At 41.6% G+C, this 23,713-nt stretch overlaps 1 long non-coding RNA gene across 4 annotated transcripts in view; it reads left to right on the top strand.

The window, feature by feature from the left end:
* LOC112964724 overlaps nucleotides 1-23,713 on the top strand; it is a 108,401-nt gene that overhangs the window by 61,637 nt on the left and 23,051 nt on the right. For 3 of the 4 annotated variants that reach the window (XR_003253055.1, XR_003253051.1, XR_003253054.1), the window contains exon 3: nucleotides 9,107-9,330. This is a non-coding gene — a long non-coding RNA (uncharacterized LOC112964724). Of the gene's footprint in view, nucleotides 1-9,106; nucleotides 9,331-10,119; nucleotides 10,247-23,713 lie in introns of those variants that run through there. The other variant, XR_003253053.1, reaches the window with a different exon arrangement.

The raw sequence follows: 23,713 nt of genomic DNA, 5'->3' as shown, positions 1-23,713 counted from the left end.
AGTACTTTATCTTCAAAAAACAATTCGTCCAACAAATTGAGAGGGTCATGTCAGTCACTAAAAAAGTAAATGGCGCTCCTCAGGACTCAAACTGCCACTTTTTGCTGAACGCATTAACCATTTCCTTAATCAGAGAAGAATTAAGTGGATTTTCCTCTTCATTACTTTTAGAGCAGGATGCAGGTTTTAAAAGTGGATCTGTTCAGAAAGAAGGAATAAATTAATACATTAGAGATTTCTCCAGGATAATCTTTGTGTCATTGCAGAAGATTCACTTCACCTTATTTTCTCTTCAATGCCCTATTTATTTAAGTTGGAAGCAGTTTTCCTTCATTATCTCATAGTAACCATCTCCATGTCCTTATCCGGACAATAAAGGGATATTGAAGTGATTGTAATAGACATGCTTTCTTCTGCTATTTCTCCACTGTGTGCTGTTGCAGTTGTCCAAAATCATGATTTTGAAATGTCTCAGATAAAAGTCAGTCAGGACTGAACATGTAGGGGAAACATTCATTTAGGGTTGATGCTTGCGCCAGACCTAGAAACAGCTCTTAAGGAGCAGATGGCTCTGTTTCCATCCTGGATGGCTAGGAGCAGTTGGGACCTGCATCTTGCCATCATGGTTATTCCAAAATTTCGTATTTGCTTATTTAGCCCATCAGCTCACTGTCACTCCTACRGTAACAGTTGGGAGAACTGGAAAATCACCCTAAGAACCAGATGCATTGACTAGCTATTCCTTTCAGGCAGGTTGATAGGAACACTATTGAACTTCTCCCCCTCACTCCTCCCATTTTGCCTCTTGGGCTGGGGACTCATCAAAGTGTGCTGGACAATAGTAGGAATCCTATAAAGACAAGCCTAGAAGTAGCTCATAAGCCTGTTTCTAAAGACCTCTGCTTTGCAGACAAGAAGCACCGTGTGAATGATTTTGACAAAGGCTTTGAGATATTACATAAATCAGGAAGATGATCAGAGTGGACAAGGCTGGTGCAAGATGACCTCAAAGTTGGCTATAAACATTGATGTAGACGTAATCTGAATGGCAGGAGAGCAGCATGTTTGTTATGGATGAACGTGAATGTTTAGTTTTCCCATACTGGATGTAGAAGGGAAGGACGGAGAGACTGTCCAAACAAATCTATTCCTTGTGTCTTTGAACCACTTTCAGTAGTGGTTCCTGCTGCATAAAAGCAATGACATTATCTTCCTAATTGACTAATGGGGTCTGAGGGATGAGATGTCATTTCCACTAAAATATGTATGCAAACATTGACTGTTTTTCTTTAGTGTCTGGAATTTTTCAATGGGATTTTGGGCAATCTTTGTGAAAGAGTTGACTTAAGGGACAAAGATTGCAATATTTTTTTTTTCTATAAACATTTTAACAAAAAAGTGTTGTTGAAAAGTTTTTTCTAACCAGCCATAGATTTTATTGGGGTAAATGGTGATCTTTACTTGTTATGGCCATGACTGATTTATCCAATGTGATGAAAAAACTGAATACTGCCAGTCACACAGCACTCCTTATTGGCTGGGTCGCTGTCACCTGTGAGCTCTCTTGCTGTATATATATGTGTTATTTCTGCTTCCTTCTCTCATGGTCCTGAATTAGGACTTCTTCCAACACTTCTGTAATAGAAAATCTACTATATAGCTATTGTCACCATAACTGTAATATGTGCTTCATAATTACTTTAAATTATATATTCTCACAACATTCTGGTGAGATAAACTCTACTCATACTTACTTAAGACACAGGGAATTAAGGCCACAGAAATGATAAAGACTACATTCACAAAGACATCTGGCTGTCTAATGCCTATATGATTCCTAAACAGAATGGATTTGGGTCTGAAAATGTTACCTGAGGACCCTAATTTTCAGGTGAAGTTGAGTATTGCCTTACAAGAGTGCCTATGCAATTTGTGTCCTGTATGATTTTTCTAAAGTTGTTCAGTAAATCTGTAACCAGGCAAGGCACTAGATTCACCTCTCCTGACACTGAACCACCCTCCTTTATTGATGGATTTCATACTTGTAGGAATGTATCTGATTTTTAATCTTTGATCTTGGTGTGAACTTACTTGATGTTATAAATGTTGAATTTTTAGTGTATTTTTGTACTGCTGCAATTATGAAATTGACTTGTCATATTTATCTTCTTTCAAGAAACTGAGTAACATGATTATTGGAATCGGTTCTTTGAAGCCTGTGATTCTGCAGGATTTTTTTTCTTTAGGCTGTCTCCAAGCAGTGACACCATGTCTAGGTCTCATCATAACAGCCCTAATGAAAAAGCAAACCGAACAACCCATCATTAGGTTCATATGTCCTTTAGGATTCACTAATATCGCAGTGAGTCAAACTGCAGCGCTATCGTTTTGGCTGCAGTGTTTTATGGTCTCCCTGACCGAGTGAAGTCACACGGTCATCTGAGCCGAGGTGTGGGGTGAGCAGCATGCTGTCTCCTAGGAAACTGCAAAGTTGTGCAGGAAGCAGGAGTGCATGTCCCAGAAACGACGGCAAGGAGTGAGGAGAAAAGAGTCTGACGGTTGATCTCCAGCCAGAATTTCACTGGCCTGTAGAGAAAAGCATATATGATAACTTGGCCTGCCAAGCCTTCAATCTGACCTGCTTCTGTCTTTGTCTCTGCCTTCCCCCTCCCAATTAAAAATACCAGCATGTTTCCTAGAAGGCCGGACATCCTGCCAGTGAGCTCTGATATCACAGGGAGCCAAAACACGTGGAGATCCCCACAGCTATGGCATGCACAGTGAGCTGTTGCCCATAAACCAGCATAGGCTGTGTATGGATAATCAGCAATTCAACCATTGATTTCTCCATATAGGACTTTCTTTCAGAGCGATCTTCTTCCCCAAGTTATATATGATTAAAGACCCGGTGCTTGTGGCAAAGGGGTTCCCAGGTGTAGCAAGGTGCTAAAATCGATGCCTGCCCACAATTAACTGCCAATGGCAAATATTTTCCCTTCCATTGTAATAATAGCTGAATATTCTGCAGAAAGGCACTGCCAGCTTTGAAAATCAGAATGTGAGTTGTCTCAGGTTCTTCCGCTAAAGTTCTCCATTGTCCCAGATCCCCCCCCCCCATATAGTTAGCAATTTTTGTTGTTCTTTGATTGGTATTACAAGAGCATTTGGGAATCTCAGTCAAGGCGTGCAACCCCATGGTGAAAGGAGCTCCCTGGCCACGTGCCGTATAGAGCAGGCCCAGCCCAGAGAGCTTACAGTCTTCCCTCCATGGAGTGCACTGATGGATGAATTGGACAAATTGGGCAGATGTGGTTTGGAAAAAGCTTGCCGCAGTGGGATACACGGAGTTTAGCAGAAAGGTCAGCTTGCTGTCTGATTAACAGAAGGCAATGGGAACAATCTGTAAGCACTGAGCACAAGTAAATGATAAGGTATGATTTACCATAGGATAGGTAATTGGACAGTTTTTTGGCACGAATGGGCAGTGCAGTGTGGGAGAATGCGTGGCAATGCTTAAGGCAGAAGTCAGCTTACAGCTCCTTAGACTTGTGTCTGAGACAGAAAAGCCAGAGAATTCCTAGGTTTCCTCCTGCAGAGGAAAAAAATAGCTCTTTCAAAACAGATTTAGCCCTACCAATTCCTTTTCACAGGTGCTCAGAAAAGTTTCTTAACTTTGTTTTTGTTTTATATTTCTTGTGAAATTTATAGTGATCAAAATTTGAAAATATATCTTTTGGTAGAAGTTTTCAGACTTCTTACAAAACCACATTTTGAAAACCAAACATTGCATTTTTTAAAATRAAAACATTTCATCAAGAAATTCCATGTTCATTTATTTCCTTCATCAGTTTTCACAGGGAAAAGTCTGCAAAAAGCACTAACCACGGTGAATGCTTTGGCTAACAAAGCTTTCCACGTTTGTTGAAAAGGTATTTTTCCTGAAAAATATTCTGGTGAAAACACTTTGACCAACTTCTGAAATTAGAAAGAAAAAATACTAAAAGAAATTTGCCAAAGTTTCCTAAAGGAAAACGAGTGTCAGCGTTGGATAATTAAGAACCAGGGGCTGTCTGGCTAGCAGCCTTTTCTCAAACAACTAAACAGAGCTTCTGCGAACTCATCTTCACTTTTCAATGCTGTGTCAAAGTATGGAGATTAGTGTTGAAAAACATGCTGGAGACAGGAGTGAATGCTGCACTGTATAAGAATGGAAAAATTGCAGACCAAGCCTTTTTTTCCTCAGCTTCAGCTCTTGCTTTGGGAGACAGGAGATCACTATGGTATGTCTGAATTACAAGAGTACCTAGTGGCCTCTGTGCTAGACGATCTCTGTGTAATAGGAAGCGGTCATTGCTCTGAAGAGCTTACAGTCAACAAGCAAAACAAAAAGGATGAAAGAATAAAGAGGCGCAAGACAAGTGCAGACAGTGATAGGAAATCTGGATGCAGACTCAGGACAGAATATATGGTTTCGATTTTAGAGAAAAAGTTTGCCCGGAAGATGGCACAGTCTTATTACAGGAGCTGCTAAGGAACATTGAATGTCCAGCTCCAGGAGAGAAGTAGTTTGCTGGAAAGAGGAGCTGTACTGGAAGAAGTATGTAAAGAAAAATTGCGCTCTTTGTTTAGAGGAAATTTTTGGATTGGAATGCAATTCACTGCCTTAACTATTGAGGAAAGTAACACAGAAAGAGAGTGCTTCTGGGAGATTTCTGTTAGAAATTGCAAAATCTCTTTTTTCCCCCCTTTCTCTGCCCAATGCAATTAAACAGTAATAGGAGTGCGTTGCACAGTTTATGAAGCAATAATCCAGTTCCCAAATGGATAAACTGGGAGACTGATGGCCAAGTCATTTATCCCAATGAGGAAAATAGATTATTACTCAGGAAAGCAGCAGGATGGCATTGTTACAATTATTCTGCTGTCTGAGTTTATCAGTTCAAAAATCTAGATAGGAATTTTTTCTCTGGGATCAATTTCTGCTTTCCTTGCATACGTCGTCAGTCCTTTGTGAGGAGTCCTGTTGACTTTGCCAGCATTACCTGTGGAGCAAAGTACAGCTCTTGGTGAATAAGAGTGACAGGAACAGGATTTTAAGGCTGCAACAAAACATGGTAGCTAGTGAAGTCAGTGCAGTTTTGGCCAGGGTATGTGGAGACATAACATTATGAAGTAGGAATGTAACAGCTCTCATGTGACTGCACTGGGGATATTGTGCTTAGTTCTAAGCACCTCGTTAACAGAAATGTATTAACAAATTGGAGGGGATCCAGAGGAGAGAAAGTCAGTTGGGTATGTTGATTTACGAATTAAGATGGGCCTGAGTGGCTGATGTCCAGTCTGAATCCATACTGGAATGCCTCCAGATCTCACAGATGTTTGTGGGTTCAGGACTTTATGATCCTGAGTCCGCTGGAGTCAATAGAAAGACTCCCATTGGCTCCACTGATCGCTAGATTTGGGTCTGCTTAAAGAAACCTTGGCTGAACAGTGATTAAGGCTAAGGATATATATATCTTGGAAAAAGAGTAAATAAAGGGGAATGTGATGTAAGCTTGGAACTATTAGAAGAGTGCAAATGTGAGGACCACCGTCTTGGCTGACATACTGGGAAAATGAACCGGGGACCTTCAGAGTTGGAAGCATGAGCTATTTAACATCATGAGCCAAGGTGGCCACACTGCAGCAAGTTCCTGTTCTCTGAAACTGGGAAGAGAGCTGAATACAACGTACCCTCAGACTGATCACTGTCCCCAGCCCCAACAGGAGAAAGGACAAATTGACAGAGGCATCATTTAAGGAGCAATGGGATAAATTTAAGAAAAGGACACGAGCTGTACAGTCATTAACAATACCCCTGCAAATTCTTATGAATAAGCTTTAACAGGTTGGACAGCTACTTGGATAGCAGCTTGCTTTTGCTAATCATTCAGTTTTTGGTACCACAGATCTGTGATACGGCTCCTCTTCTCTCCCTCACTGTACAAAATAAACCCTTTCTTTGATCCTGAGATTATGCTTTGATGTCACATTAAGACATGGTCATACTTGCCATTTCAACTGCAGCTGAACCTGCTACACAGGTGCTAGTCACTGCCCTGAAGCGGCATGTTTCCATCTCCCTTAAATCTGCCGGCATAGCTGTGTATTTCCTCCCTGACCTAGTTCTCCTAAAATAGACCTGACTACCCCTTCCCCCCACTATTATGAAAAGTGTAGCAAATCTGGATCATTTTGATAGAGCCAGGTTGGAGAGTGGCAACACGTGGCTGGAGGTGAAGGATGGGTACCTCTGGGGAAAGGCTGCAGGAAGCAGCTGAGGAAGGTAGCATCTTAACCTGCATCAGTAGCAGTCAGACCATTCATTTAGTTGGAACATGAAGAACTGATCAGTTTACTGGGAGACACCATGCAGCGGTCACCGTGCAGGTTATATCAAATACAACACTGAAGAACTCAGGCACTCCAGATCTCGAAAACAGAAAAGATAAGCAATGCAAGTCACGTGGAAAACAAACCATAAAAAACAATAAAAAACCCAACTTGGTCCATGGTGAATAGCAACAAAAAAGCTCGCTGTTTTACGGATTTTGTGTCATAGCTGCATTCTCTGGCCAAGTGAAGCTTTTCCTGTGGTCAGAATATTCTTGCTATTTCCCTCCCATGTGAAGCTCCACTGTCTAATATGGACCCTCTGCTTACACTGCAGCATTTCCCTTCCTGGGAACACTAATAGGGTTTCTTTTCTCTGCCCAAGTCTTTCATATCATAGAGACCTCCACCACTTTTCCGGTTTGGCTGAAGTTGGCCAGCACATACAAAAGTTATTAGATGGGGAGAATGACAGACAGAGATATAATGATCTCATGAGCTTTTTTTCCTTAGTAAAACAGGCCCAAAAGACCTGTTTATTGGCCTATTCCCTATTGCCATAGAAGTCTGACTCAGRTGGAGAACCCACTTGTTCCCAAAACACCAAAATCTTCAGAGCGGTTTAGGTTAAAAGCTCTATTGTTTCAAAATCTGCATGCATGCTGACTGCTTTGTTCCCTCAGCTTGGCTGTAAAACAGGATGATAACATGATGTTGATACAGTGTGTCTTGCTTACAGATCCTTGCTAACATCTGCTTGTTTTATATTGCAAATGCTGCTTACAACATAAAATCATATTCCAAACAAAAGATATTTCTCTACAAATAAGGGACTGATTAATGTCACAAAGTCTAAAACAATATATTAAAAATCAAAAAAATGGAAAGCAAATGTCGCTGAACTTTGTGTAACTGATACTGCTGCTAATGTCCGTTGTAAAGCTGTTGGCTCCAGCCAGTGCATGTTGTGATTGAATTTACTTAGCTCTTTATAAACAATGGATCAGGCAGGGTTTTTCTGACTAGTTTTTTTGAAAGTACAAATGTCATGCTGGAAAGCCCCAACGGATGTTGTTTCGTGTCAGTGACATAAGATGGGGCTAAAATCTTTCCAAACTTAGTACTGTAGGTGCCTTAGCAGACTTTGTAATATCACAGCAGGGAACAGCAACGTCACATCTGGAACATTATAAAATTGGCAATGCTGAAAAGGCATTAGTAAACATTATTAAGAATTCCTTGCAGGCAATTAGACTGCAACAATATCTTTGGAGAGAGGTTTTTTTTTCTTTTGCATCTTTATTTCTATCTTGCTAATGAGAGACTAATGAGCCACAGACTTGTTACCTAGGAGGAATATCTCAGCAAAGCTCTAGTGAACTTAAAACCAGTATTTACAGACTGATGACTGTTCGTGTTCATTATACATTTTAAATGAGGAGGGACTACAATAAAAAAATGGAAACAAGTTGTTCATTGCTAAGAGACTTCTGAAACTCTAAATGTCAAAAGTTTCCCAGTGTCGAGGTTAGAGGCTTCCACCTTTCCCACCATTCAGGGCTGAGCAGTGATATGTGTGATTTGTGTGCCTTTCTGTTTGCTGCTACCAAACTATTAGTCTTCTCTGACCATTGCAAATCTGCTTGTTGGTTTCAATGGTTTCAAGAGATTTTTGTTTTGTTTTTCATTTTCTTAGGAAGCCAGACTAAGCAAAACTTATATGGACCCACTGTCTCTGTAGGTGTACATCCGCATGTGCTAATTTCAGTCACCCCATGTTCACAGTTTTTTTGTGAACACAGGAAGACTGCAGATAGGACACCTGAAACTCTCAAGCAGTGAGCACTTACAGTTGTTCCATCCATAGGGAAATCAATCAAAGCTTATCATCGGCTCTGATTCAGGTCTAGTGGTTATGGCACTTGGATGGGACTTGGGAGCCTTGGCTGAATTTATTTGCTCTGCTCCACCCTTCCTATGTGTTCTTGAGCAAGCCATGCAGGGATAGTTTTTTAAAAACTCTCTCATATAGGCTGGAGACCTAAATCCATCCTGTGACATCAGGCTGGGTAGTCATGGACTGAGATAAACATCTCTAGGATGTGCCACTTAGAAGCACTGAATGTAGAGGCCTTCGGTGGGCAGTCACCCTCAGCAGATTGTGGGATGTCTCCACACTCTGGAGAGAGGACCTGATGCAACTGGATCCTAATTTGGCACTTGAGCAAGCCCTTAACACCAAGTGGGGGGAATTTAGTCTCCGAAGAGTTCAATCACCCAAAATAGTTGTGACCATGTGACATGTTGTGACCACACTATAAATCTGCTTGCACTTCCTGCTCCTCTTTCCACCCCAGCAAATCCTCCTGTGCTCTAGGCATGGTGGCAAAAGCAGCCTCACAGTTTTCCCCCCAAAGAAGGGAAGTGTGAAAATCCTTTTTGATTTAGAAACAGCTGTTTTAACATCATTCCCTTTGCAAGGATGCACAAAAGGTTTTGTTTTTTTTTCAGATCAAGTATTGAAACCTTGAAAGTTGCCACAGAAAGTTCTCAGGCTGCTCACTTTCTCTTGAGTTTTCCAGGGGTATTTTCTCTGGGGATGTTTGGTTAACTTGTTTAAGTCGCTGTTTCCTCTGGTATCTTGGATCTTTCACCTTGACCTTCTTATCCAAGGCTTCTCCCTTCTCTCAGCCTGCATCCCACATGCTTATTTGTTTTATCTGGTCTGTTACAGAAGCCATTGTGTTCACTGGAAGCTGACATCCGGGACTTGGCATCCATTACAGGTCTAACAAAAGACCGTAATCCAGGCTTTTGAACCGATCATCCACACAGCTCTACATCAGCTGTGCAGGGGTGTAAACCTGCGCCGACCAAGCACAAGGCAGCTATCCCACCTGTTCCATCATTTCCCCACCTTATGTGCACTCACTCTGAGGACTGCAAGCAATTACTCTGGTAGGTACTAAATACAATATGCAGCACATGGTAGTGTAAAATTATGGAATTGGGGGGTTTTAATGAGCTCAGGTGCAATACAAAAGGACTTTTTTTTCCCTGTCCATAAAATTATATGGCTTGGAATCAGGGATTTATACAGCCCTGGACAAAGCCATTTTATTTAAAGGGTGGGAGTGGGGGGGAATACAACAACAACAACACCCTGGCCCAGTACAATTATATGCAGATTTGTTCATAAATCTGGGCTGGAGCAGATGTGCTGCACATGTTGAAAATCCAGAGCATGTTGCTGGAACTTGAAACATAAACATGAACCTGTTTCCAAAGAGGAAAATCTGCTCACAGCGAGGAGCTGACCCTGTGCTTTAAACAAAGATCAAGTCCATTCTGCCTATTGTGTCTTTGCCATGTGTTTACTTTCCTTACTTGGTGCCTAGGGTAGCTTAAGGAATAGCCAGAAGAAAAGAAGCAATTTACCTAGGTCACAAAAGAGCCAGTGGCACTCTGGGCATAAGGAAACCAGAGGTAGGATGTGACCCAACCCATCCAGCTATCAAGGGTCCCATTAGACTTGGTCAGCGGTATCATGCCGAATCTCTCATCTTTATTTTTAGATGCTTGAAGTCTTTTGCCCTGTAGCTAAATCTTGTAGAAAAACATAACTGCACTTCACAGTGGGTAAGGCTGTAAGAAATAGTCTGCTTTAAACACAAACGTGCACTCTGTAGGTAGTTGAAAGTGAAGTTCCTGTAGCTGACTGTGTGATTAAATTCTTTTGGAGGATAGAAGGGCATGCTCTTGAAGACTCTGCACCCTGACTGAGTGCCACCATACTTGCTCTGCTTAATGGTGAAAAGCTGAAACACTGGCAGCCCCTCCTAACCGAGGCCATGAGCTTCCAGATCTCAGCACGGTCTCTCACATGCATGCCTGACACATGTGGTAGGACATGATGCGTTTCTCTCTTTTCTTGGTTCTTTATTTTATTTATCAAAAAAGGGTGTGGGTTGCTCTGGGGACGCTTGAGAATGCAAAGTGCTTTCCTCCCAACCCTTGAAAAAGATTAGCCCTCCAGATACGGGGCAAAGGTCACTTTCTGGTTAATATGATGCTGCTTACATCCCATCTGCTCCCACCGGGTGTTTAGATGAAGAAAAGAGTTAATTTACCAGGAGTAATGATGCCATGACCTACATGAGCACAAAGGTTCCAGCCCTCTTTCTTCTTCTGGAGGAAAGGAGGTGGTGGAGGTGGTCATCTGTGTTCTCGTAGCTCTCCCTGGGAGATGTTAGATTAAGGCATGATCTTGTAATCCATGCTCATCCAGTCATCTTGCTGTCTACAGGCCGAGCTGCTCACAATGTTAAGGACTTGGTCTCTAGGATTCATGTACACATTGGTGCCTCTGCTAGCACTGGCAGGTCAGCTGCAGTACCCTGTCTGTGGGAGGAAGATACTTTTCTGGAGGTTTCATAGCTTGAGAAACCTGGCTGTGTTCTGCAACTCTCTGGTAAACTGATCACATTTTATTTTTCCTTAAATCAAAGAGCTATAATGGGGAATGACTGCTAAAAATGGTCAGGTAGAGTTAGATGTGGATTATGTCAGAAAGGGAATGAGCAGCTTATCCTGAGAACGGATACAAATAAAACACAGCTACTTGATTAGTTGAATGTAAGAGAGCTGTGTATCTCCCCTTTCAAGCCCTGTCCCCAGTCACCAGCTCTCCTACCCAGTAATCCAAATACTCCCCCAGGCCTCCCTCCCACCTCCCTGGCTTGCTCCGTCTCAGCCCAGAACCTCAACAAGTAGCAACATTCTGGCTTTCCTGCAGGACCTGCGAATCCTGCATCCCACAGCTGCAGGGCACTAACTTCAGGATCTCAGCTGGATCTGAAAGGGGCTACTTTGGAGAAGGAAGGTTTAGTTGATCAGCATTATCTGGGAGCACACCAGTGGCTCCCAGGTCTTGCTGAGTTCCTGCAGATCTGGGATCTTTTGCCGTAACGTGCAGAGAAAGCCAATATCTTCCTTCTGGGAGCGTTGCAGTTGATGGTTCCCGCTGCACTGGTGCTGGCAACATGGGTCAGGCTGCCCTCACAGGAACAAGTTGCTGCTGAGCAGTGGCAGTTGCCAACAGCGCCTGCAGAGCCTCAGGAGGAGCCAGCAGCCACTCAGACACCCAGAGACAAGTTACTGCCAGACAGCTGATCCTCAGTAACTTGCTTCAGCACATGATCACTTACTCCATGGTATTGATGGCAGCTTAGTTACGTGTTCCTCTAATGCACTGCATTCATAAGTAAGTCAAGCCTTGTTGGGTTGGAACGAGGGGCTCCGTGGTCTGGCGTTCAGACTAGTCTCTGGATCAGCCACCTACTTATTGCCACCTTTCCTGCCCCGTGTCTGTATTTCCCACCTTCACAGACAGGGGCAAGGCTGCTCTGCTAGCTAAAGGTGTTACAAACATCAAATCTACCAAGGGCAGTGAGGTATCTACAGGCKTTGTTGAGCAGGGTCGAACAGGTAGCGTGACGACTAATTGAAAATGGGTTTTCGTCTGAGAAATACTCAGCCATACGAACTTCATTAGCTAATCATGTTTCAAAGGGGGGTTACAGTTTTGAAGCCCAAATGCTCCTGCCACGGACAGTACATAGCGCAGGCACCACACCGCTAACACAGTTAAAAGGGCTGTCAGTGCTAGCATGTTCACCTTAAACTGGAAAATTTTAAATGTTCCCAGTRGCCCAACTATTTGTCCTTCCACCTGACTACTGTTCAATCCATTGCCCGCAAATATGGTTAGAGGAAGAAAAGACGCATTATTATTAATAAATGAATGGAGCTATTTGTTATTTATTATTAAAGCCCTCAATACTGGCAGACTTTAGTGATACATGAAATACAGGCAAGTAATTTATTTATTAGGGAAAGAAATGATTTTTTCCCCCCGTTCTGGAGCCTTTTCTGACCCAAAACAACAGGGGGTTTATCAAATACAAATACGATGACTTGTAATTTTAGAGTCTTTCAGAGCACTGTAACTGACAACCTTTTTAACATAAGTACATTGAGCAAATAATTTATAGAAGTATTCTGGGAATATTTTAGGGTGTTTTATTACTACTTCTGAAAGCTATGGCATGTTATTGATTTTGGTGTATTAATATAACCTAAAAGTGAGGGCACATGCTTGCCTCCTAATCCAAATCAGCTTTGATGGCAACCCATATATTTTACTGAAAGGAGCCTTGAACTAACGGCAGAGGTTAACAATTACACATCATAGCCAAAAGTTTAAGATAATGAATTTTGCTCATTACACACTGTCCAGGTCCAGCCACAGGAAGTTTTCCACTACTCCCTCCTTGATGTTTCATCCAAATTTCTCCAGTAGCTATTTGTCAGAATTTTGAAGCCTTATTCTTGCATTTGTAGCATGCGATTTACATTGTATTCATGAAGGCTTCAGCCGAGGAAGTGTAATCATCATTACCCCTTTCTGTATGCCATAAAAATAGTGTATTTCTCTTAAAATGGGATTGCTTGCTTACTTTATACTTTTTCACACACACACATATGTATGTGTACACAGGCACAGATATATATAACAGTGGCTGTTATATATATGTTACCGGATGTGGGTATTTCTCTATTTTGTCCTTTGTTCTGCCTGGAGTACTGCTCCAGGGTGCTACAGGGGTGTTCAGTTCCTCTGTCTCTCTTCTCAGTCCGTGCAAGGAGTCCAAAGCAACTTTAATGCAGAGTGTCAAGACAACTGGCAGTTCTAGCTCTTGCTTTCCTGTGACCTGGGTGCCTGTCCATTTAACACTTCAGTGAAACAGAACTGATTCACCCAGCTGCYGAAAGCTGTCTAATGGTACCAGTGTCTAATCATTGCCATCACAGTGGAGATGTCAGCCAGATGACTCATTCTAAGACTGTCCAAACCCCACCACTAAGCCTGTGCTCCCGTTTTCCTGCTTCCCAAGTATTCTCAGTAATCTCCAGTGACAATTATTTTCACCCTTGTTAATTCTGAAGGACTTTTTATCCCAAGCTTAGTTCTTGCCTTTAAATAGTAAGGGTGAACAGTTTTTACATGCCCTGACATAACATTCCTGTGCACTATGGTTCTTCTCTAGTTGCACTTTCTTAAGAGAATCCAAACAAATCTGCTTAATTGCCGGTTTCTTCCTTTCCCTTTTGAGAAACAGTGGTTTCTTTTATCTTGTCTTTCTGTTCTTCTGATCACTCACTGGTGCCATCAGTGGTGGCTTGGGCATGGGAACTGCTCATCCTGACCAACCTTTTGGGTGGGGAGGAGAACCTTTTGGGACAGTTCTGGAACATCTGTGGCCATTAACAATGGACAGACAGGCAGCTGCAATGGCAGGTGAGAAAGAAAGGCAAGGGGAGCTCTGGCAGAGAAAATTGCTCCAGATTTGTACCCCTTTTTCAAATTTTATTGGGATGCAATGGCTGGGGCAGTCAGAGAGTAGTGCTGCACTGCTCTACCAGCCCTGGCTCCTGGCTGCCCTCCTTTGCTACTTTCAGCATGGATATAACACCACCACGATGCTATCACTTCTTCTGCTCTGATTATGAGAGAAAGGCATGGGGTGCTCGCTGGAAAAGGCTTTAATGCCTGAGGAGCTTTTGTCCACAATGCCTAGAAGGGATCTCGCTTACCTTTACACCACAGGTTATGTTTAAAAAGCATATATGCTGGGAGGTATGTGAGGTGGGCTGAGAATTACACATTAAAATAGCATGAAATATGGACATTTAAGTTTTTTTAAGTTTTTTAAGGTTTTTTTTTTATTATTTGGGAGAAGGAATTCAATCAAAATAACTGTGGAGAGGGAAAAAGCATACAGAACTTGAGGAGCAGAGGAAAGGCCATCTGGCTGAACATGCCGCCCATTAAAATGTACCTTAATCCCCACTTCCTGCTTTTTCACCATATGCTTTTCTGTGTGAAAAGTCAGGTAAAAGCGGTGCCCTTAAAAGAGATGTTGCATTCCTGGTCACCTAAAAGGGTGACTCCTAATTAAATCCAAAAGAGGCATTTTATATTCATCATAGTAGATTTACTTACATCTTTATTTTCCAATAAAATGTGCTTGCTCCTCCTGTCCTTGTGACATGACTGATGTCACTTCCCACCCAAGAAGTTTCTGTAGGAAGGACTTTTCTTCCCCCTTTTTCAGATAGTTTAGAATTTGCTTTTTTATTTTTAATGGTAAGACTCCTGTGCTGTCTGTATCCTGGTGTAGTTAGCACCCTTATTCTCAAAGCAGGAACATGAAGGGCCTTGGGTTGAAACAGAATTTATACCATATACACCTATTTCCTTTTCAGTCAACATTTAATGATTTGTAAATAGTAATAATATTCCAGCAAAGAAGAGAAGATTTTTAAATGTACTGCTAAGCAATTGCAAGTGTAAATTAGTTCTTGGGATTGTCTCAAAGGTTTTATTGGTATGGATTTTGGAATGTACTGGACAGGGCTTGATACTGAGGGGCACTTCTTTAACGTCATGATTTTTCAAATTTCATAACCTTTTTAAGCTTTCAGAGCAAGACTTCAAGCCCCAACTAATTTAGTGGTCTTACTGCAAATTGGCCCAGACTTTTAATATGGCTTTAGTGTTGAAACTTGTTCCTCAATTTGTGACCAAGCTAGACTAAGTCAGGGGCTCTTTGGAAAGGGCTGTTGAAACCTCTAAAAGTTGATGGGAACGAGGGTATTTGAAAATCTATGAATAAGGTCTACGAGTCATACATTGCACCCCTTATGTGGGGTCGTCCAGAACAGTGGTACAGTGAGTAGGCAATTCACCCCAGGTCTATTATTTAGCCCATTACAATATCATATATCCTAACGCATGGTAGACTGCACAAATTAGAGCACTCCTTTTCCAGGAGCACATGATACAGAGAGCTCCTGTGGTTGTTTGGGGTTTTTTATTTTTAGGTTCAGTAGATTTTATTGGATTATTTTCCTACCCTGTGAACACAGGCACCAGCTAGTCAATAACAATCGCTCCATTAAAAAGGAAAAATGGAATCTTCGGTGTTAGCGGCACACACTAGAAATAAAAAAGGAAAGGGGAAAGGAGGGAAAACCAGGTGCCAGACATTGTTTTACATGTCACGGACCTTGGCATTCTATAGACATAAGTCTTTGAACGAATGCAAGTAAAACGTTAACAGAAAAGGTATGCTGTATCACATTCTTCTTTTTCCATTCTTTGATATCAATGAGAACACATGGTGCATATCACCTCTGAAAATCAGGAAGCTTATTTAATAGCTGCATTATCTTAAATTAACTTTTGGCTTCCAATTTGAGAATGTTATGGCCCAGACAAGACTCTYCTGAGGCTGCAAACAAATCAATAGGAGGGCCAGGAATAGAAAGACGGATAGGCCTTATGCTCTCCTTTTAGCTACCAGACCTCCTTCTGTTCAAAAACACGTTGCACCCAAAGCCCTAGCAGAGCAAGCACTGGGATGTTCATCACTGAAAGGATGAGCTCCAATTGCTTCTCTCCCGTTCCCTGGAAGCGCTCCGTCGGTGTTTGGTGCCCCTCTTGGGCTAGACCCTCCCTTACGCTGCCACTTTCACAGTCTCCACAAAAAACAAAAAAACCCCGTCTTCTGCTCCTAAGCGTTAGACTTTGAGCACCAGTCACAACTGGTTTATGTTSCTTGCTTGCTTCTGCCATTGAGGCTTTACTTAGGCTTGATAGTGAGTGAAACAGTCAGGTGTAAGATTTTAGGTCTCCACTCAGACGAATTGTGCATGGTACATGCCGAGCGGCCGGAGTGTTTACAACAGCCTGTGACAGAGCGTGTTACTCATTGCTACTTGAGGCACTGCCACAGAAATGTGGCACGTTGCACATAAATTGCTTTTGCAGCAAGCTGAAAGTCGTGTTATTAGGGCTCACTATTGGATTAATCCACCGACATGCAATCCAGCCGGATACTAGCAGTGAGGATTTATTACCGTCTGTGACTTTAAGTCACATCACAGCCCACGACAAAATCGCGGTGTGCGTGTGTGCATGTGCGTGCGTGTGTGTGTGCATGCATGATTGCTGCAAGGGACAGAGAGGGCGGCCGATGCATGCGGGAGCTGGGAGCGAGTTCTCGTGGTGCGGCACCATGTCCAGAGCCCTTTGCAACATGCTTTGCAATATGAACTGTCATGTCCTGTGCTTGGGATTAAAAAACTCCTCCTGCAGTGCGCAGCCTACAAAGTATTTCTTTTGTGAAGGGCATTTGGGGGGCGAAGGAGGGAGTGCAATAAATGTTTAGGTTGCATGAATAGAGCCTTACTGAAGTTACGGAGTAACTGAAGGTAGTGGTAAGTCATGAAGTCTTTGCTGTTTAGTTTTCTGCCGCTTACCAGCCCTATGAATATTCAGATTACATCCTCTGCGTTGATGCTGCTGCCCAGAGTGCCAGTTTGTATCAAATCTGTCAGTGTTTTGGGGGAGTTATGAACATCTGTCCAGGGGGAATTGGACTGAGATATCACCAGTTCATTTTGCATATAGTCCGGTGAACTGCCGACAGATGGCACTGATTTTCATCCACAGTTTACGGACTGTTACCAATTTCTTACCTGCGACTTAGGCACCAAAAAGCTCTGTCCTTCACTGCCAGCTAGGATCAGTTGCAATTTGCCACTTTCAGTCATACAAATGGCTGAGAAAAGCAAAATATTTCTGCTTCTGTCTTTCTGTCTGCATCTGTTTGACCACTGTCCTGTCCCTCCTCCTTTTACTCCAAACCTATGAAATAAAAATAGTCATTTTGTTAAGAAATTTCCATTTCTCTCAACTATGAGCCCGTGGGTAACCAGATCACCATTGTACCTGGCAATAATGAGCAAGTTCTAATGTGGGGGAAAAAAGGCAACTAATGAGGTAATTAACCTGTTATTATATGATAGAGACTATGCACTTGCATGCTTGATGGCTTCGATGTAATTAAAAACTTTTAATATGTGCTTTTTTGTGAGTTGTAAAACAATCAAGAGGTTCTGAGGGTTTGGGCTTTTCTTTCTTTCTTTTTATACGTACATTTTTGCTCTCTTTGACCCCCATGCTCTAAAAGCAGTAAAATTGCTTATGAGACTTAAAGATAGATTTGGCCCTATACTTTGGAGGAGATGGAGGATTGCAGCATGCAATGCAGTGGCCACTGCTACCTGAGGCTTCCTCAGTGGGACGAAGAATACTTGTTTCTGGTTAAATTACAGAGAAATAAGAGCCACCATAGCACAAACCACACCATGTAATTTTAGTCTTTGATTTAGTAAAAGGTTCAGGCTGCTTCCAGAACAATAATTCAATAAAAAATTAATTTAAATCTGAGTATGAACTACCTTGAAATAAGTGGAACTGCTCATATTTTCAAGTTAAGCACATGCTTAAAATATTTGCTGAATCAGTCTGGGAACATACTAAAAGACTGTCCTTTCTTAAACTTTTAATCCGCAAAAGGAATAATCTTCATTTGAGTAAAATGATAGTTGAGATTCTGTCCTAAGAGAGGATGACATTTTATCCTAACTGAAAGCCTCCATCTAACAGTGTTGGGGATCAATAACTTTTTTTTTTTTTGGAGTAATTTTTTCCTATATTTAAGATTGTGTCTGTTGCTACAAGAATCTTTTTCCTCCTCCTTCAGATGTGCCTCTCCAGTTGGTAATTTATTATTTTTTTAAATCAGTACACACATAAACATTGCTATTTTAATTAGGGAGAAGCAAACAGAAGTCACAGGCTATAAGGCACTGCGAGTACGCTTGCTACTCTCACATTTTAATTATTTATTGGAGTAAATAAAATTAAATATTTTCATAGCAATCCAGAACAGGATTTGAAGTAATTACTCTGTCAAATTCATCAAAAATTCTCTCATCAAAATAAAAACCTTGATGTCATTGAATAATTTATAATACAAATACACAGAAATTGTAAAGTATTATAAATAGAAAACTGCAGGGTAAGTGAACATGAATTAGTTAAGGGTTATGTTTCTGAAAGAGCCTGTCATAAACTGTATAAATTTTTAATAAGTGTTTTTGAGGCCTAATTTTAAGTGTACAGTATACCAACAACTACAAGAAACAACCCGAAAATAGTGATTTAGAAACACATCTGTTTATGATACAGGCCAGATTGTGACTCCTCTTCCTGGGCCTTTCTCTCACACTATTTGAACTAATGATGTTTGCTACTGAATGCCTGTGGCTTAACATGAATCATCCGCCTAAATAGCAAATACATTAAGTAAACCTAGGCTCTGTTATTATCAATGAATGACAAATGCTGGGACAATATCTAGGCTGTTAAAACCCCAACTGTTCTGTGAGGCACAAATGATGCTACACCACGCTGCCAGCGCCCTGTCTTTGTTAGGTGTCTGGTGCGACCGAGGACTGCTGGTCCTTCCGCAGGAGCTGGAGGAGGCCGTCAGTCTTCCCTGGCACCTGCTGGGCCTGATCCCACAAGCTGCCATTCTCCCCACTGATTTGAAAAGGAGCTGGAAGTGCTTAGCACCTTGCAGGTTGATGGTAACTTTTGCGTTTGATCTTGCAATGCTGAAGGCGACTTCCCACATTATTAGTAACCCAGGATGGGTCAGAGGCAAAAACTCTGAAGTCCCTTGACTTGTTCTTCTTTTCCTAATTCTTACTGAGTTCTGGATCAAAATTCTGCATAAAAGGCCTCCCATAAAACAAATTTGCAACAGATCTGGTCCTTCCCACACTGAGGCCATTGTTTTCAGTGGATCTAAGATGGATACAAGTATCAGCAGCCTTTTTAAAAACTGCCGCTGCAAACTCATGTTAGACATGAAAAATATTACCTCCCCCACCCCAGCCAAATGAAACCTGAGATTTATGATCCGATGTGGATTGGAGACAGCAAAGGAAACCTGCTGCAGCTCCACTGATGCCAAGAGTGTTCTGGATGCAGCAGCAGAAGGCTGGTGAAATGCCCCCAGAGTCAGCGGGTTGGTTCTGACCTAATCCTGTCATAACAAAGAGCACATTTCAGCTGTATGTCCAGAAGTCTTTTTTCACTTCTGTGTTATAAAGGCCATTAAACGAATTCTACTTCTATTCTTAAAGTAGTTCTAGGAGTTAAAGAAAATAGATTTGGTGCCATTTGCTGTTTAATCTATTTTATGAAGGATCACTGAAGGGAGGTTTTTTCCCTTCACTTTCTTGCAGCACATCACCATTTTGGTAGACACGTCGGTTCAGATCATATCTGGCTAAAACTTTATTTTGCAGGAGCCAGTAAGAAGCATGCACTTTTTTGATCGATATACGTTACAGAAATAGACACAGGTAATGATTTTCAGACAGCTAAATCAAGAATGCTTTATCAGATGTAGAATATGCTATCTTGTTTCATGCATGCATCTACCTCTGGCAAGGTTCTTTCTATTTCTGGGACTTAAAGGGCCTCAGCAAGGTGGTTCTGCTTGTAAATCTCTGCTACATCAGAAAGGTCAATATACAAGATGCAGAGCAGACACAGAATGACAGAAAGTGGGAGCAGGATTGGAACAAGTTAAAAATTGCAATCCTTCTCTGCTGGAAAATGAAAAACCATGTACAGAACTCATGGGAACAGTTAGAAAATGCTCAGGAAGCTTTGGAAAGCTTTGGCTTATGCAAACTTAAATGTAGCCTAAATTTTGCATTGACTCTCTGCACAAGGTGAAAAACATCCAGCTTGAATATACTACAAGACAAATCTATTGACTGTGGAGTAGACATAGGAATTTATTGCTGTACTGTTTCTCTTCCCATTCATCAGCTGAGATTTTCTTAACTGGATGCATTAGCACTGTCACCAGTTATTTTGTGGAGGTTTTCAATGACTCAGGGTTTCAGTCCTTGATGTAATTATCATCTAACTCTGTGTTCCCCATTCAGGATGATGTGGGGTACATTAGCCTCGTACTCCAAAGATTATATTGCCTTACATCAGATTGACAGCAAACATTTTTAAAGACAATTTAATTGAAGAGAAACATTTGAATCATTTTGTGTTTTAATTTTATCTACAATAATGCTTCTGCTTTTCATAAATCTAGGCTTCCAAAATCTGCACAGAACACAGAGATGGAGGCTTCCATGTATTAGTTATTCTCTGGGTCCTTCTTTTCTCTCTGTTTAATAGTTGATAGGCACATTCTTTCCTCCTACTACTTCACTGTAGTCAATAGTGTATCATATGCTGTCATCTGAGGTCACCTTCCTGAACTGCTTAGGTTTAGGAGTCAAGTCTGGTACAGACAAGTTAAAACTTTTGATAGTAGAAAGTGATTTTCATTTAATATGTTGGTTGCTAATCATTATCAAGCCATTTTAGAATGAGAAAGTAGCTCGTATAGGGAATCGCTTAATTTCCCTTAACACATTTGGGTCTCACTTGCTTTAAAGATGTGCTCTTAGCTCGGTTTTTCTCTTTGGGTTTGGGGTCTTTAACATTTCCTCTTCTATTGCTTGTGGTTTCATTGTAATATTATTCTCACTGCTTTTCCTCTTCCATCTATTTCGCTTTCTACTCCACAAGGATATTGTAGTTTTTTTGGACGTCAAATGGAACGACAAAGGAAAAAAATCCCCGCAATTCTTTTTTCAAACTATGAATAGTTTTCCTTTAAAAAAAAAGTTCTGGTTCATCTGCAGCCAAGTTTATTGGAAATGACAGCTCAAAAGTTCAGTGAGTGAGTGAAGTTCCTAGAGATCAGAAGCCCTCTGCTGTTTCTACTGTTTCCAGGCCTCAATACAAGGGCACCTTTTGGAAGTTTCAAGGTCAGCTGTAGGTCTATTATTATGTTGAATGGAAAGGAAATAATTTTGCACTTGTATCCAACTTCTTGTCATCTTTCTCCTTACCCTACTTGGCTTCTTTGTAGTACTTGAAGGCCTCAGCTCCATCGCTTTCGGCCATTGTAAATGGTTTGATTGGTGTTGGCCATGTTATCCCTTCTTTCTCTCCTCTTTATAAAAAGCAAATGATCATGTCGCATTGAAGAAACCATTATTGCCATCAAACAATCTGCCTTAATTTTCACCTTCTCTGAAAGTTTCTACTGCTCATCAACATTTCAGAAAGAAGTAACCATGTTGGTTTTCAGTTACTCTGAGGAATCCTACCAGTTCTGATCCGCACTTTGGATAGGGCGTAGCACAGAGACCACTTGGACAAAGGATGAACTGGTCTCTTCCTTTTATTTTTCCCTCTTTGCTTCTTCTGGCTTGTTTGAAACATTTGTTCAAGCCCCCTGAAGGGAAGGCAGAGACATGAATCTGTACAAAGTTCCATTAACCAACCATCTCTCCTAACCTGCAACGTGGAGCAATCTAGAATGAAAATTGTGTATGTTATGCCCAAAATCTTGGCTTTGCCTTCCCATGAAGGACTCAGGCTGATGTTGGAATCAAGCATTTGCAAGAAGCCCACCCATAGATATTTCTTCACAGACATCTCTGGGCAACTTTTCCTTCTTCTGTGCCCAGGAGAATATTGCTACAGCTGTTATGTTACTCTTGCTCAGCCCTGTCTGACTGCCTGAAACGTAACACCCATTCAGCAATCTGCTCCTTCCCTACCTCCCTTTTTCCAATGCATAGCAAAGATAGACAGGGGACTAGGACAAGTCCCTTGGAGTTACTGTTTCTGCTAGTGACTGGTTTGAAACCAGGCCTCTGGATTTGACAAGTGAGTGCTGTTATGCCCTAAAGCATCTACGGTGTTTTGCTTGGCATGTAGAGTGGGTAGCAGCTTCTCAACTACTTGGTTTTGCGTATGGTCACTGGGGCTGAGTGTGAGACCACAGAGCACCTTCCTCACTCAGCTCCGTTGATTTCCTTTGCTTTTATGGCATTACTCCTAACTGCCATCAGCATCATAGGGGTAAGCACTGGGCCCAGCTCCCGTTGCACAAATTAAAAATACAGTAGCACCAGAATGATTCTCTCTTCAGGGCCTACATAATGATTTTTTTCTATTAAACTGAAAGTACAGTAGATATGTTTGTCTGAAAACAAAAGACTAAAGATACACTTCAAGTCTGAGGGGGTTTTAATTACAGGTCAAAGGGAGCAACAAAGAAAAGAACAAGTATGTAGAGAAGGCATTATGTGAGGGACTTGCTTGGCAATAGCAACCCCCTTAAGTAAAATGACTGGAAGTGCCTTCAGGCAGATTAAGTTGTCCACTTAGCCCTTGTACATGCTCATGACTATCACTTTTATGATCCAAGAAGTACTGGCAGCATCTGATCTTAGGGACTGCAATGTAATATGGAGACTACTATTCAGAAAGATATGACATGGCTCTATAGCTTTTTTTTGGAGAAAAGAAACAATTATCACAAGCTCTACCTGGTGAGCAAGCTTGCTGCCTACTTCTGACTTCTGAGTTGCCCAGAGTGGTCTGGCAGGCGTGAGGAAGTTGCATTAGCTTCTAGCACATATCGAGTGGTTTTTCAAAGAGCTTTTGATGACTTATAAAACAGAACATGGTTTGGGGGTTGAGTATTTATCTGAGCAGCTGTCTCCCTCTGTATGGGCCTAAGCACTGTTTGACATAATCTAAAGCTGTTTTATTGGCCATTCCAAAACAAACAAAATACAAATAGGCTTAACACCTTTGGAAGGCAACTGCTTAGTTATCATGTGGAATTCATTTTGGGCTGGGGATCTGTAAAGCTGAGTCAATACAGTTATTTGAATCTAAGCTGCAAGCTTACCTTTTAACCTATGTTTTTATTTCTTCTTCTAATAGACCTTTTTTTCAACCTACATATTATTGATTGTGCCTTTATTGTCCACTGCCCTGCAGGCATTTGCATAAGAAGTACTATGAACTCCTGCCTTGAGTTGATCCTACCTAAGAAAGAGTAGGAAACAAAACCTGTGAGGCATGGGATGAGTATATAGGCCCATTCTTAGTATTCAGAATATATACATATATTTTATTTTCTGACAGCTTGGCAGGAGGTTCAGCTCTGAGTGGCTGCAAACCATGAGAAAGTTTGCATTTTAGGTCTAGCTTTTCATTGACCTTTTTCTCTCAGATCTGTTTCAGATCTTCCTTTGAGAGGGAGAGTTGCTGAGGGCTCCATGAAACTCTAGACCCAATAGCTGGTGGGTACCTTGACATCTTCTGTCCCCACTGCTCTTGCATTACAGAGAAGATGCTCTTGGGCTGTTAACCTGAAGATCTGGAGCTCTTTCATGTCCTTAGCCGGAAGAACTGAATCACTGGGCAGCTATGTCCTTTTCTTTCTGAGACATCCAGGAAGGTGGTACTGAGCAGTTG

The sequence above is a fragment of the Apteryx rowi genome, unplaced genomic scaffold (genome assembly GCF_003343035.1).
Source record: "Apteryx rowi isolate R43461 unplaced genomic scaffold, aptRow1 scaffold_2, whole genome shotgun sequence".
NCBI classification, from domain to species: domain Eukaryota; kingdom Metazoa; phylum Chordata; class Aves; order Apterygiformes; family Apterygidae; genus Apteryx; species Apteryx rowi.
The sequence above is the reverse complement of the archived record's forward strand: the minus strand, read 5'-3'. Positions and strand labels throughout refer to the sequence as shown.